This window comes from Capricornis sumatraensis, chromosome 15, assembly GCF_032405125.1.
Source record: "Capricornis sumatraensis isolate serow.1 chromosome 15, serow.2, whole genome shotgun sequence".
NCBI classification, from domain to species: domain Eukaryota; kingdom Metazoa; phylum Chordata; class Mammalia; order Artiodactyla; family Bovidae; genus Capricornis; species Capricornis sumatraensis.
In genome coordinates, this window is record NC_091083.1 from 39,142,405 (window position 1) to 39,151,136 (window position 8,732).

An 8,732-nucleotide genomic window follows, 5' to 3' on the forward strand; every position below is an offset into this window, starting at 1 on the left:
AGCAAGCCAGGCTTCCCTGTCCATCAACTCCCAGAGCTTGCTCAAACTCATGTCTATCAAGTTGGTGATGCCATCCAACCATCCCATCCTCTGTCATCCCCTTCTCCTTCTGCCTTCAATCTTTCCCAGCATCAGGGTCTTTTCCAAGGAGTCAGTTCTTCACATCAGGTGGCCAAAATATTGGAGCTTCAGCTTCGGCATCAGTCCTTCCAATGAATATTCAGGACTGATTTCCTTTAGGATTGACTGGTTGGATCTCCTTGCAATCCAAGGGACTCTCAAGAGTCTTCTCCAACAGCACAGTTCAAAAGCATCAATTCTTCAGCCCTCAGCTTTCTTTATGGTCCAACTCTCACATCCATATATGACTACTGGAAAAACCATAGCTTTGACTAGATGGACCTTTGCCGGCAAAGTAATGTCTCTGCTTTTGAATATGCTGTCTAGGTTGGTCATAGCTTTTCTTCCAAGGAGCAAGCGTCTTTTAATTTCATGGCTGCAATCACCATCTGCAGTGATTTTGGAGCCCCAAAAAATAAAGTCAGTCACTGTCTGCATTGTTTCCCCATCTATTTGCCATGAAGTGATGCAACTGGATGCCATGATCTTCTTAGTTTTTTGAATGTTGAGTTTTAAGCCAGCTTAGTCACTCTCCTCTTTCACTTTCATCAAGAGGCTCTTTATTTCCTCTTCACTTTCTGCCATAAGGGTGGTGTCATCTGCATATCTGAGGTTATTGATATTTGTTCTGGCAATCTTGATACCAGCTTGTGTTTCATTCACCCTGGCATTTTGCATGGCATACTCTACATACAAGTTAAATAAGCAGGGTGACAATATACAGCCTCAACATACTCCTTTCCCAATTTGGAACCAGTCTGTTGTTCCATGTCCACTTCTAACTGTTGCTTCTTGATCTGCATACAGATTTCTCAGGGGGCAGGTAAGGTGGTCTGGTATTCCCATCTCTTTAAGAATTTTCCAGTTTGTTGTGATCTGCTTAGTCAAAGGCTTTAGCACAGTCAGTGAAGCAGAAATAGATGTTTTTCTGGAATTCTCTTGCTTTTTCTATGACCCACCAAATGTTTGCAATTTGGTCTCTAGTTCTTCTGCCTTTCCTAAACCCAGTTTGAACATTTGAAAGTTCTCGGTTCACATACTGTTGAAGCCTAGAATTTATTTTGCCCTTGCGATGGTTAATTGTGTCAGTTTCATTGTGTCGCAGGGTGTCCAGATTAGCATTTGAACTGGTAGACTGAGTAAAGTTGATCACCTTCCTCAATGGGGGTGGGTGGACATCATCCAATCCACCGAGGGTCTGAGTCAAACAAAAAGGAATAAAGAAGGTGAATTTGCTCTCTCTATGCCTGCCTGCTGAGCAGGGATGTTGGTCCTCTCCTGGCTTTGGACTGGGGCTTACACCATCAGTGATTCTGGTTCTCCAGCTGATAGATGGCAGATAGCAGGACTATGACATCTAAAAAGTTATTAATAAAATTAAAAAGCTGATTTCACTGGAGTAAAGTTATGGCCTTCGTCATGAATGGGGTTTGGACGAATCTTTGCCCACAGTTTGTTCTTGATTTTCATGGATTTGAGAAGATGGATGAGAAATCCAAAGAGGTCACCAGCAACTTAGTGACCCTCAGCGAGAAGCTGGAGCTAGGTCTACAAGAGGACAACTTCCCTGAACTCCTTGCTGGGCAAACAGGAGGAGCTTACTAATGAAGACATGAAGGAATTGGGGGCCCAGAGAAAGGACAAAGAGAGACAAGAGGAAGAAGAAGTAACTGAAGAACCGAAGAGATTCATGAGCAGGAAATGGCCGAGAATTTTCCTTACTCGAGGAGGCACTGTTAGTTTTTGAGGCTTAGGGTCCAAATGTAGACTGATAAACAAAGGTTGTGGCAGCTGTTCAGAATGCAATTCTGTGCTACTATGTCATCTATGATGAAAAAAGAAGAGCTACTATCCAGACATCACTGGATCAGTTTTTCCAGAAGGTAGATGGAATTCTGTTCAGCAAGGGGAACCTGTGCCATCAACGTCAGGTGTGAGTGAAATATCAGCTTGCCCCGTCTCCTGTTGTTGACCATCCTTGTACTAGCGCTAGGTTGCTTCAGTCACGTCCAACTCTTTAAAACCTACGTACTGACTGTAGCCCACCCAGCTCCTCTGTCCATGGGATTTCCTACGCAAGAATACTGGAGTGGGTTGCCATATCCTCCTCCAGGGGATCTTCCCCACCCAGGGATCAAGCCTGGGTCTCTCATGTCTCCTGCATTGGCAGGCGGGTTCTGATGACCCTGCAGCTCTGCCATCTCCCACCTCCTCTGCCTCCTATAGTCAGTAACTCTTCCTGCCTGCTCACCTGGATGCCAGCCCCTGTGTGCCAGCTGTTGTACTGTACTACTGTACTTTTCAAGGTGCTATACTATAAGATTTTAAATGTTTTCTTTATATTTTGTGCTTGTTTTTATGTATCATTTGTGTAAAAAGTATCATAAACCTATTACTATATAGTACTGTACAGCCGATTGTGTTAGTTGGGTACCAAGGCTAACTTTGTTGGACTTATGAATATGCGCTCAGAACAGAACTCGTTGGTATGTAGGGGACTTGCCATACAAACCCTGGGGAGAGACCCTTTGTTGGCACTCCTGTGTCTCTTTATGCCAAGGTCTTATCTCTCAAAGTCGTAGACACCTGATTTAATTGCTGCCTGGGAGCCCACGTGTGACCCTGGGGCTTATTTTATTAAATGTTAATCTGTTCCTTTTGTTTCCCTTTTCCACACCCAAAAAAGAAATTTAATCTCTTCCTCATCTTCTAATATTCTTGTATGTTTTCTTTCTTCCTCCTCATTCTGTTTGTTTGTTTACATTTCATCTCTCTCTCGCTGGATGTATTTGCAACAGTGTAAGATAGAAAACCAAGACAAGGCGTCTCTTCGTCCTTCTCATTCTCTGTCCAGGGCAGCTTTGAAAGCTTTGATATAACCAACCAAGAATTTTCTCTGTCTCTCTTAGACATTTAATTTAAACAAAGCTTGGAAAAGTTAAACACTGACCTTTTATATGCTAGTCATGCTACTGACCCTTTGTTGGCTCGACTCCATGTAACCTAATGTCTTAACTTTCTGAGTCTAGCATGTTACCAGCACCTGACAATCCCTATCGTACTGCCCAACTTAAGTTCTGAAATATCAAATATTCATCTTTCTCTGAGAGGTTAAGTGTTGCTCAACATTTTGATTATTCTGGAACAGAAGGCTACTATTCCATGAGTTCAGTGGTGTAAGAAGTTACCTATGTTGTGATCACTGACTGCAATCTGAAAGGAAATTCTTATCAGATAGTGTCATAAGTAAAATGAATGAAAATGTCAAAGCATGACAGTGAAGAAAGCTGTTTGTGACTCTTGCTGAAAAAGAAACGGTCTGGATATAATTATAGTGTCCAAGTGGTATTGAGGCTTTAGAAATAAAATTGCATGAAGTTTGACATTTTACAACTTTGTAAAATATATTCAGATACTTTTTACTGAAATTGTACCAAGAATTTCAGTTCTTAACAAAGAATTTAAAATCAAGACTAGTAAGAGAGTAAATTCAACACATCATTTTTTTTTTCTACATCTATACTTCCAAGAGAAAAATTACTCTCTCTCAAACAAAAAGAGATCTTTCAGAAAGGTTCACTCACAGAAACCACAAAAGGTCACACAAATCAATTGATTTCTGCTGCTTTTGGCTAGAAGGGTGGTTTGCAAAAAGGTAAGAGGCAACCAGAAGTTAAGAGAGTGGATGAGACTATATTTTCACTCCCTCTCTCTGCCTCACTCCAAGGCCAGAAAAAGGCAAGCGAGGAACGGCCTCTCCTTCTTTCCATCATCAGGTGGTCATCAGAGAAAAGAATGAAAATTTTTCCCCACTGCTGCCAGAACAACATATAAAACATGGGCTTTTCCCTTGAGGAAATAAACCTGGAAAGAAGAGAAGAAATTTCTTCTCAACTTCCACCCACCCCGTCCCCTACAAGGACCAGAAATCAGCTAGGCAGACAATTCCTTCCTGGCCCCACTGGGAGGAATGAGGTGAGACTTGGCAGAAAGAGTGTGGTTTGGGTTTAACGTGGTTTCGTCCTCCTGAAAGGTAGAGACCCGATTTCAGACAAAGTGCCATTGTCCAGTTTCCATTCAGAAATAAAATGCTGTGAACTTGATTTTATTTTTCTCACAAGCTTTCAGGCTCTATTAGGAGAATGTGGCCCAGGAATGTAGTCTGAGGCAGAAATCCCTGTTCACAGCGTTGCCTCAGGCAAGTCACTTAGCCAATTTCTTTCCACTGTGGGGTAGACAGAAAAAGGCCCCTGTTTGCAATATTTCAATATTAAACACAAGGCCTAGGTGAACAAGTAACATAAATATTTCTTCTTGATGCTCTAACCATGACACAGATTACCAATCTTAACATTTCAGCTAATGTACAAACTTTTCAAAAACAAAAAACCATTTCATCACTATATAATACTTGCCTTAAGTAGTGAAAAAGTACAAAGGTTAAGGTCATTTTAAAGCAGAATTTCAAGGTCTTTAACTTTGCTGTGTCATTTTATCTTTCCTTCCTCCTCCTTTTTTTCGTTGTTATTGTTCTTATTGAAAACTTGATGTTTTCTTTTGCTTCATTTTCATTCAGGACATTAAGAAAACTCAGCATGTTTGTTTTCAACAATATTCAACAGTGTTCCTGCCAATTGTCATTTAGAAGTCAATTCATTTTTTAAAAAATATTTATTTATTTGGCTGTGCCAGGTATTAGTCGAGGCACATGGGATCTTTATTTGAGGAATTTAGGATCTAATTCCCTGCCCAGGAGTTGAACCCTGGCCCCCTGCACTGGGGGCACAGAGTCCTTGCCACTGGACCACGAGGGAAGTCCCCGCTACTTTTGATAATCATACTCTTTGGACTTTTCTCTCTTCTCTCTCTACCCACCCTGGCCCAAATTCTAAGCCTGAGATTTTTTTGTGAATGTAAATTCAATTTTAAACACTATTCCAAACAGGTAATTCTTATATTGGTAGAAAAAAAGGAAGGATGGCCTTAACCTTGTAACTGCTGTGTAAACCATGTTGTGTCTTCATAAAGCAAGCTTTATAGTTTCATTATAAACAACTGGGCTTCCAAGATGGCTCAGAGGTAAAAACTCCGCCTGCCAAGCAGGAGACTCAGGAGATGCAGGTTCTATTCTTGGGTCAGGAAGATCCCCTGGGAGAGGAAGTGGCAACCCACTCCAGTATTCTTGCCTGGAGAACCCCATGGACAGAGGATCCTGGTGGGCTACAGTCTACGGGGTTGCAAAGAGATGGAACACAACTTAGCCACTAAACCACTATAAACATTAGGGAGAGGAGAAATGAATCAAAACTGAGACTGAAAGAGTAACAGAACAAAAAGTACAAAGGAAATAAAAATACAGAAACACAAGAAACAGCTTATCCTCATTTCAAAATAGTATCTTCACCATAACTTATTTTTCACTGCCTTTCCAGGGAGCTCAGAGGAACTTGCTAGCAACATAGACTTCCCATAGTTCACTTTGGAGCTGGGAGGAAAACAGTGTTGCCGTGACTCTCATTTTGCAAATGAAAAACATGAAGGCGAAAGATGGCGTTATTAACTCAGTCTCACTAGTCAGTATGGAATCTTTGAACAAATGGCTTCTTTTTCAAACACTGAAAACTGACTTCGAACTTGCCTGATGGTCCAGTGGTTAAGTATCTGCCTGCCAATGCAGGAGATTCGGGAACTGACCAGAACGTGCAGGAAGGCTCTGCAACTCTTCCCCATGTCCAACCAAGGCTGTGACACATCCTCAACCAAGCAGAGACCACCACTAGGGGCTGCACATCCCCACACGGCCTGGCCAGGGAGGTGATGACCCTCTCGGACAGCCTGGGTTGAGTCCCCCTGCTCACCCTCTGCAGGTGAGCAAGTGGCTGTAAGCCCTGACCAGCTGCCTTCGTGGGCCAACCGTTTGGTCAGAAAACCTGTAACATCTCATCCCACCAGGCCCAGCTAGTCATTCATGGGCCCATGAATTCAGAGCAGCCTTGAAGTTGCCAAGAGTCGGATACCACTGAACCAACTGAGCACTGCTGTCATCAAAACTGCAGTATGGTGTCGGACCAACAGATTTCATAGAAACGGATTCTTCCTGTTGATGTACGGCAGAAGCCAACACAATACTGTAAAGCAATTATCCTCCAATTAAAAATAAATAAATTAAAAAAAAACATGGATTCTCATGAGAACAGTCCTTACTCTATTTACAGAATCCAGGAATGTTCCAGTACAACATTTTAATTCGCCTCTTGCCTTCCGATAGGGGTGACCCTCACCAGACTAGCACATGGACTCCCAAGCGGCAAGACAGGGGGTTGGGCCACATGTTTGAGTTACCTGGGCTTGAAGCGGTGAACTGTGGCTGGTCACCCGGGCAAAGTCGCACAGTCGACAGGTGTGTATTTATTAACAGAATGCAAATGCAAAAACAGGCATTTGTTGTCCAAGGGAGCAGATAACATGCCCTTCCTGACTGTGGGGAGTGTTCCCACAATCTGCTCTGGGCTAATGCGAACATCACAGTGGTTCCTAATAAGTCATCTTTTCCTACCAAGGATATTGTAGTTTCAATATTTTTATATCAAAATGAGGTTGCTTTCCCACTCTCTCTGTCTTTTTTTTTTTTTTTTCATGCACTGGGACTTCATTGCTACGTTCGGGCTTTCTCTCGTTGTGGTGAGCAAAGGCTACTTCCCAGATGAAGTGCATGGGTTTCTCACTGCAGTGGCCAGAGCACCACTGGACCACCAGGCAAAGGGAAGCCCCTTTCCTACTGTCTCGAGCAAACTATAAACACGGAAGGCTAACTTGGATAAATTAAAGACACTCAGTAATAAAAATGATTAAATATCACTAGATCTGTGAATCCATCCAGTCTGGCTCCCAGTCTGTAGAGTAAAGTGGGGTTCCCCAGGGCACTCTAATCTTTGAGAGGGTTTGTGAAGGAACAATACCTTGCAGTAATGGCTAACATTTACAGCTCTGCAAGGAATGGAGCTAAATCTTTCTTTATCTTAGTTAATCCTCCCAACAACCCAATCTCAATCTATGTAAGATAACATTATCATCCTCATTGTGTCAGTGAGGAAACAGAGCTCATCCTTAGACTGAGACCACACCACAGGTGGCAAGCCAGATCTCTTGAGCCAAAACCATACCCACCATGACATGTGTGTGTGTGTGTGTGTGTGTGTGTGTGTGTGTGTGTATGCTCAGTCACTCCAGTCGTGTCCGACTCTCTGCGACACTGTGGACTGTAGCCCACCAGGCTCCTAGGTCCACAAGGACTGTTAACATGTGATGATGAGCACTTTGAACCTCTGACTAAAACAAGTTCCTACAGAGACCCTTCTAGAGAGAGACTTCTGGCAGACCTTCTTCAAGCCCAGGAAGGACGGACGTTTTCCCAGAACAGGTGTGGAGAGGAGGCCAAGGGAAATGGCCAATTTATTTTTTTTCCGGATGAGATATTTGTGTGGTAGATATTCTGAAGACAGGAGTTTTTGCCCTTTCCATTACCTGCTGTCCCCACCTGAGAGGCAGTGCCTTCCCAGGGGCTCCTCTGTCCAGGTCAGTCCCCAGGGCCAGCAGAGCTTCCGCTCTTGATGGCCAGCTTGAGTGAATGAAGACGCCAAAGGCCCCGCTGGACTTAATTCACTGCTGAGAGCCAGGAAAAACAGCCCCATAAATCTTCCTCCGCCGAGAAAAGGCCGGGCTTCCCACGATGAGATAAACAAATTGAACATTTCAAAGCCACCTGTTAGGTACTCACCTCAATTTGCATATAAATACCAACCGACCGCCTCCTGTGGTTAAACAAGATGGCTAAGGATGAGGGAGTTTATGGTCTACTCCTGGTGCTTGTCACAAACCAGCACCAGGAAAGCCTGACCTCCGAACCTGCTTCACAATCAAGTGTCAGGCCTGGGAAATGACCCTTGACATTAGCATCCCAGAGGGACGGACTATCTGCCTTCAGGCAGCCTCCGACAGCAGTGCCCCTCCACCCTTTCGGACAGGAAGAGTCCCGGGGGAGTCCAGCGGGCTGGCAACCACACCAGGTTTGCAGAGAAGTTTGCCTTTGAAAATGTTGACGGACAACAGAGCTGCTTTTGGAGAAATGGGGTTTCTTCTTTCCACACTTTATCTGTATTTTTAGCAAACACTACTGGAAGCAGGTTGAATTTGGTTTGAGCCAGGTCTCGTGGAAAATGTAAATACGTGTACATACAAAATATTACTAAATAAATAAAGGGACTATTCCAGTTCCAGTTCAGTTGCTCAGTCATGTCCGACTCTTTGCGACCCCATGAATCGCAGCACGCCAGGCCTCCCTGTCCATCACCATCTCGGAGTTCACTCAGACTCACGTCCATCGAGTCCGTGATGCCATCCAGCCATCTCATCCTCGGTCATTCCCTTCTCCTCCTGCCCCCAATCCCTCCCAGCATCAGAGTCTTTTCCAATGAGTCAACTCTTCGCATGAGGTGGCCAAAGTACTGGAGCTTCAGCTTTAGCATCATTCCTTCCAAAGAAATCCCAGGGTTGCTCTTCTTCAGAATGGACTGCATGGATCTCCTTGCAGTCCAAGGGACTCTCAAGAGTCT